Consider the following 8,038-nt stretch of genomic DNA (forward strand, 5'->3'; position numbering starts at 1 on the left):
CATTTGATAAAATTCAACACCCTTTCATGACGAAAACTCTAAGCAAATTGGGTATAGAAGGAACATTCCTCAATATAATCAAAGCAATTTATAAAAAACCCACAGCCAGCATCCTATTGAATGGGGAAAAGTTGGAAGCATTTCCACTGAAATCTGGCACCAGGCAGGGATGCCCACTCTCACCACTGCTATTCAACATAGTTCTGGAAGTTTTAGCCAGAGCCATCAGACAAGAAAAAGAAATCAAAGGAATACAAATCAAGAAGGAAGAAGTCAAACTATCCCTCTTTGCAGACGACATGATTCTGTACTTAGAGGATCCAAAGAACTCTACTAAGAGACTATTGGAACTCATAGAGGAGTTTGGCAAAGTGGCAGGATATAAAATCAATGCACAAAAATCAACAGCCTTTGTATACACAAGTAATGCCATGACTGAGAAAGAACTGCTAAGATCAATCCCATTCACAATAGCTACAAAAACAATCAAATACCTTGGAATAAACTTAACCAAGGACGTTAAAGATCTCTACGATGAAAATTACAAAACCTTAAAGAAAGAAATAGAAGAGGATACCAAGAAATGGAAAAATCTTCCATGCTCATGGATTGGAAGAATCAACATCATCAAAATGTCCATTCTCCCAAAAGCAATTTATAGATTCAATGCAATCCCAATCAAGATACCAAAGACATTCTTCGCAGATCTAGAAAAAATGATGCTGAAATTCATATGGAGGCACAAGAGACCTCGAATAGCTAAAGCAATCTTGTACAACAAAAACAAAGCCGGAGGCATCACAATACCAGACTTCAGGACATACTACAGGGCAGTTGTAATCAAAACAGCATGGTACTGGTACAGAAACAGATGGATAGACCAATGGAACAGAATTGAAACACCAGAAATCAACCCAAACATCTACAGCCAACTTATATTTGATCAAGGATCTAAAACTAATTCCTGGAGCAAGGACAGTCTATTCAATAAATGGTGCTGGGAAAACTGGATTTCCACGTGCAGAAGCATGAAGCAAGACCCCTACCTTACACCTTACACAAAAATCCACTCAACATGGATTAAAGACCTAAATCTACGACCTGACACCATTAAGTTATTAGAGAACATTGGAGAAACCCTTCAAGATATTGGCACAGGCAAAGAGTTTCTGGAAAAACCCCGGGAGGCACAGGCAGTCAAAGCCAAAATCAACTATTGGGATTGCATCAAATTGAGAAGTTCTGTACTGCAAAAGAAACAGTCAGGAGAGTGAAGAGACAACCAACAGAATGGGAAAAAATATTTGCAAACTATGCAACAGATAAAGGGTTAATAACCAGAATCTACAAAGAGATCAAGAAACTCCACAAAAACAAAACCAACAACCCACTTAAGAGATGGGCCAAGGACTTCAAAAGACATTTTTCAAAAGAGGAAATCCAAATGGCCAACAGGCACATGAAAAAATGTTCAAGGTCGCTAGCAATCAGGGAAATGCAAATCAAAACCACAATGAGGTTTCACCTCACCCCGGTTAGAATGGCTCACATACAGAAATCTACCAACAACAGATGCTGGCGAGGATGTGGGGAAAAAGGGACACTAACCCACTGTTGGTGGGAATGCAAACTGGTCAAGCCACTATGGAAATCAGTCTGGAGATTCCTCAGAAACCTGAATATAACCCTACCGTTCAACCCAGCCATCCCACTCCTTGGAATTTACCCAAAGGAGTTTAAATTGATAAAGAAAAAAGCGGTCTGCAGCCTAATGTTTATTGCAGCACAATTCACAATAGCCAAGACCTGGAACCAACCTAAATGCCCATCAACGGTAGACTGGATAAAGAAATTATGGGATATGTACTCTTTAGAATACTATACCGCAGTAAGAAACAACGAAATCCAGTCATTTGCAACAAAATGGAGGAATCTGGAACACATCATGCTGAGTGAAGTAAGCCAGTCCCAAAGGGACAAATATCATATGTTCTCCCTGATCGGTGACAACTGACTGAACACCAAAAAGGAAACCTCCTGAAGTGAAATGGACACTATGAGAAATGGTGACTTGATCAGCATAGCTCTGACTGCTAATGGACAACTTAATACATTATCCCTCATAGTATTTTTTTGTCTGTTCTACTTAATATGACTGGTTTAATTCTGTAATTATCACACAGTTATTCTTAAGTGTTGAAAATTAACTGAAATGTGATCCCTGTTAAACATAAGAGTGGGAATAAGAGAGGGAAGAGATGTATAATTTGGGGCATGCTCGGGCTGACTTGCCCCAATTGGTAGAGTTGGAAACATACCAGGGGATTCCAATTCAATCCCATCAAGGTGGCATGTGCCAATGCCATCTCACTAGTCCAAGTGATCAATTTCAGTTCACAATTGATCATAATGAAAGGACTAAGAGTCAAAGGGAGCACATAAACAAGTCTAGTATCTGCTAACACTAACCGATAGAATAAATAAAGGGGAGAGTGATCCAACATGGGAAGTGAGATACTCAGCAGACTCATAGAATGGCGGAAGTCCTAAACAGCACTCTGGCCTCAGAATCAGCCCTAAAGGCACTCGGATCTGGCTGAAAAGCCCATGAGAGTATTTCAGGCATGGAAAGCCAAGGCACTCTGGCAAAAAGATCTCTGTGAGTGAGATCCCAGTGGAAAGAACAGGTCTTCAAAGAGGGAGGTGCCTTTCTCTGAAGGGAGGAGAGAACCTCCACTTTGACTATGACCTTGTCTAAACAAGATAAGAGTCGGAGAACTCAGAGGGCTTCCATAGCCTTGGAAACTCATGACTGGTGCATAGGGAGATTACTGATGCCATAAACAGGAGTGTCAATTGGTAAAGTCAACAACAGGAGTCACTGTGCACTTACTTCTCATGTAGGATCTCTGTCCTTAACGTGCTGTACATTGAGGCTTAATGCTATAACGAGTACTCAAACAGTATATTTCACTTTGTGTTTCTATGGGGGTGCAAACGATTGAAATCTTTACTTAATGTACACTAAACTGATCTTCTGTAAAAAAAAAAAAAAAAGAAATTATCAATTCCCAACTTGACTCTCACTGGGATTAAACATGACAATAGGTCTGATCTGATTTCATCATCATTTAAAAAAAATCATCTATTATTTTTCACTTTATGTTTCTGTGTGGGAACAAACTGTTGAAATCCTTACTTAAGGTATACTAAGCTGATCTTCTGTATATTAAGAGAATCGAAAATGAATCTTGATGTGAATGGAAGGGGAGAGGGAGTGGGAAAGGGGAGAGTTGTGGGTGGGAGGGACGGTATGGGGGGGGAAAGCCATTGTAACCCATGAGTCGTACTTTGGAAATTTATATTCATTAAATAAAAGATAAAAAAAAAAAAAGAAGTTCTTCCTCGGCCCTGGCATTATCTGTGTATACAAAGGCTGTTGATTTCGTATCCTGCTGCTTTACCAAACTCTTCTATGAGTTCCAATAGTCTCTTATAGGAGTTTATTGGGTCCCCTATATATAGTATCATGTCATCTGCAAATAGGGATAGTTTAACTTCCTCTTTTCCCATTTGTATCCCTTTAATTTCTTTTTCTTTTTCTTTTTTTTTTTTTTTTTTGACAGGCAGAGTGGACAGTGAGAGAGAGAGACAGAGAGAGAAAGGTCTTCCTTTTGCCGTTGGTTCACCCTCCAATGGCCGCCGCTGCAGCCGGGCGCACCGCGCTGATCCGATGGCAGGAGCCAGGATCCAGGTGCTTTTCCTGGTCTCCCATGGGGTGCAGGGCCTAAGCACCTGGGCCATCCTCCACTGCACTCCCTGGCCATAGCAGAGAGCTGGCCTGGAAGAGGGGCAACCGGGACAGAATCCGGCGCCCCGACCGGGACTAGAACCCGGTGTGCTGGCACCGCAAGGTGGAGGATTAGCCTATTGAGCCACGGCCCCGGCCTTAATTTCTTTTTCTTGCCTGATGGCCCTGGCTAACACTTCTAGGACTATATTGCATAGCAATGGTGAGAGTGGGCATCCCTGTCTGGTGCCAGTTTTCAATGGAAATGCCTCCAACTTTTCCCCATTCAATATGATGCTGGCCATTGGTTTATCATAGACTGCCTTAATTGTGTTGAGGAATGTTCCTTCTAACCCCAATTTTCTTAGGGTTTTCATGATGAAAGGGTGTTGTATTTTGTCAAATGCTTTCTCTGCATCTATTGAGATAATCATATGATTTTTGTTTCTCAATTTATTAATGTGATGTATTACATTGATTGACTTTCTTTTCTTTTTTTTTTTTTGACAGGCAGGAGTGGACAGTGAGAGAGACAGAGAGAAAGGTCTTCCTTTGCCGTTGGTTCACCCTCTAATGGCTGCCGTGGCCGTTTACTGCAACCAGCGCACCGCGCCGATCTGATGGCAGGAGCCAGGTGCTTCTCCTGGTCTCCCATGGGGTGCAGGGCCCAAGCACCTGGGCCATCCTCCACTGCACTGCCGGGCCACAGCAGAGAGCTGGCCTGGAAGAGGGACAACCGGGACAGAATCCAGCGCCCCGACCGGAACTATAACCCGGTGTGCCAGCGCCGCAGGCGGAGGATTAGCCTAGTGAGCCGCAGCGCCAGCCAATTGACTTTCAAATATTGAAGCATCCCTGCATATCAGGGATAAATCCAACTTGGTCTGGGTGAATGATCTTTCTGATGTGCAGTTGGATTCGGTTTGCCAGAATTTTGTTGAGTATTTTTGCATCTATGTTCATCAGGGAGATAGGTCTGTAGTTTTCTTTCTCTGTTGTGTCTTTTCCAGGCTTAGGAATTAAGATGATATTGGCTTCGTAGAAAGAATTTGGGAGGATTCCCTCCCTTCCAATTGTTTTGAATAACTTGAGAAGAACTGGGGTTAGTTCTCTAAATGTCTGGTAAAATTTGGCGGTGAAGCCATCCGGTCCTGGGCTCCTCTTTTTCGGTAGTGCGTTTATTACTGATTCAATTTCTTCCACGGTTATGGGTCTGTTTAGATTTTCTATATCTTCACGGCTCAGTTTAGGAATGTTGTATGTGTCCAGGAATCTATCCATTTCTTCCAGGTTCCCCAATTTGTTAGCATACATCTTTTTGTAGTGGTTTCTGATGATTCTTTTTATTTCTGTTGTGTCTGTTGTTACATTTCCATTACTATCTTTGATTTTACAGATTTGGATCTTCTCTCTCCTTTTTTGATTAGTTGGGCCAATGGTGTGTCGATTTTGTTTATTTTTTCAAAGAACTAGCTCCTGGTTTTGTTGATCTTTTGTACTGCTTTTTGTTTGTTTGTTTCAATTCTGTTTATTTCTTCTCTGATCTTTAGTATTTCTTTCCTCCTTCTAGATTTGGGCTTGATTTGCTGCTGTTTTTCTAAATCCTTGAGGTGCATGGAGAGTTCATTTGTTTGGTTCCCTTCCAGCTTCTTGATGTAGGCACCAATTGCTATAAATTTTCCTCTTAGCACTGCTTTTGCTGTGTCCCACAGGTTTTGATAGGTTGTGTTATCATTTTCATTTGTTTCTAGAAAGCTTTTGATTTCTCTTTTAATTTCTTCGATGACCCACTGTTCATTTAGGATCATGTTGTCCATTCTCCATATATTTGCATATGGTGTAGAGATTCTTGGGTTGTTGATTTCAAGTTTCACTGTGCTATGGCCTGAGAAGCTGCGTGGTATAGTTTCAATTTTTTTGAATTTGTTGAGGCTCCCTTTATGGCCTAGCATATGGTCAATCCTAGAGAACATTCCATGTACTGGGGAGAAATATGTGAACCCTGTGGCTGTGGGGTGGAAGGTTCTGAAGATATCTATTAGGTCTATTTGGTCTATAGTGTCAATTAGCTCTGTTGTTTCCTTGTTGAATTTCTGACTGGTTGATCTGTCCATTGGTGAGAGTGGGGTGTTGAAGTCCCCTGTTACTATTGTATTTGAATCTATATCTCCCTTTAAATCCTTTAGTAATTCTTTCAGGTAGCCAGGTGCCCTGTAATTAGGTGTGTATACACTTATAATAGTAATGTCTTCCTGTTGGATAGATCCTTTAATCATTAAATAGTGTCCTTCTCTGTCTCTTTTTTTTTTTTGACAGGCAGAGTGGACAGTGAGAGAGAGAGAGAGAGAAAGGTCTTCCTTTTGCCGTTGGTTCACCCTCAGCGGCCGGCGCACCGCGCTGATCCGATGGCAGGAGCCAGGAGCCAGGTGCTTTTCCTGGTCTCCCATGGGGTGCAGGGCCCAAGCACCTGGGCCATCCTCCACTGCACTCCCGGGCCACAGCAGAGGGCTGGCCTGGAAGAGGGGCAAGCGGGACAGAATCCGGTGCCCCGACCGGGACTAGAACCCGGTGTGCCGGCGCCGCTAGGCGGAGGATTAGCCCAGTGAGCCGCGGCGCCGGCCCTTCTCTGTCTCTTTTAATAGTTTTTATGTTAAAGTCTATTTTGTCCGATATCAGGATGGCCACACCAGCTCTTTTTTGATTTCTGTTAGCTTGGAGTATCTTTTTCCATCCTTTCACTTTCAGTGTGCATACATCTTTGCTGATAAGTTGTGTCTCCTGAAGGCAACATATAGTTGGAGTCTCTTTCTTGATCGAATCAGCTAGTCTATGTCTTTTGGTAGTAGAATTAAGACCATTCACATTCAGTGTGATTACTGTTAAGTACTGTCTTTTCCCATTCATGTTTCCTAAACGAGCTGTTTATGTATTTTGAACTTTGTTTGTAGGTTACTCTACATTCGCTTTTTTTTTTTGTAGTGAAGTTCTTGTTTTTGTATTTCTGTGTGCAGCACGTCTTTGAGCAAGTGTTGTAGGGTTGGACGTGTGGATACAAATTCTTTCAGTTTCTGTTTGTCTTGGAAGATCTTTATTTCCCCTTCATTCATAAATGATAGCTTTGCAGGGTATATAGTATTCTAGGTTGGCATTGTTTGTCTTTTAAAACTTGAAATATATCATGCCATTGTCTCCTTGCCAGTAGTGTTTGTGATGAGAAGTCTGGGCTGGGGTGTCTGATTAACCTACCCCTGAATGTGATTTGTCGTTTTTCTCTGGCACATTTTAGGATTTGTTCTTTGTGTGTCACTGAGCTGAGTGTTGCCACAATGTGTCACGGTGAATTTCTCTTCTGGTCTACCCTGTTCGGAGTCCTGGCTATCTGTTGAATTTGCCTGTTATCCAGCTGCCTTTGTTTGAAGTTTTCTGATATTATTTCATTGAAAACACCTTCCAATCCATTCTCTCTTTCCACCCCCTCAGGGACTCCTATTATCTGAACATTACACCGTTTGATTGAATCTTGTAGGTCTCTGACCATATTTTTTAATTTTTTAATTTCTTCTTCCTGCATTTGAATTGACTGTATTATTTCTGGAAGTTTGTCTTCGAATTCTGATATTTGGTCTTATAGGTCATCTGCTCGATTTCCGAGGGATTCCATGGTGTTTTTTATATGGTCAACTGAGTTTTTCAATTCCAGAATTTCATTCTGGCTTCTCTTTAGGATCTCTAATCCTTGGGCTTGTTTTTCGTTCAGCTCTCGACACTGTTTCTCATTATTTCTAAGTATTTTGATTATTAATTTTCTTAATTTTTTTTCTGGCATAGTTTCAAATTCTTCTTCTTCTTCAGCCTCTGTTATGGTTGGTTTAGCCTGCTCCATTGGTGAGTTTATATGTTCTTCTATATTCTTATTGTGGTTTTTTTTTTTTTTGGCATTCCGTCTGGGTGATTTTTCAGGTAGACTGGTGTCAGGGCTTTGAGCTGCCCTCCCTCGCTGCCTGCCCCTGTGCAAGGAGTGTCATGTTGTTCCACTCCACCTTTGGGCTCCGCCTCCGAAGGTTAGTGCTGAGGCAGAGGCAGTTCTTCTTTAAGCCCAAATGTAAACAAACAAGATGGCTGCTTCTCGCCCACTGCAGCTCTGATTTGGGGGAGGGATCCTGGCCTGTTTAGACCCTCTATTAGTCCCCCTGAATCGCGCACTCTTTCTGCAGGTGCCACTCACTCTGTTCTGTTTCCTATTTCCTC

This window comes from Oryctolagus cuniculus, chromosome 19 (assembly GCF_051225735.1).
Source record: "Oryctolagus cuniculus isolate XC-2025 breed Fujian yellow rabbit chromosome 19, ASM5122573v1, whole genome shotgun sequence".
NCBI classification, from domain to species: domain Eukaryota; kingdom Metazoa; phylum Chordata; class Mammalia; order Lagomorpha; family Leporidae; genus Oryctolagus; species Oryctolagus cuniculus.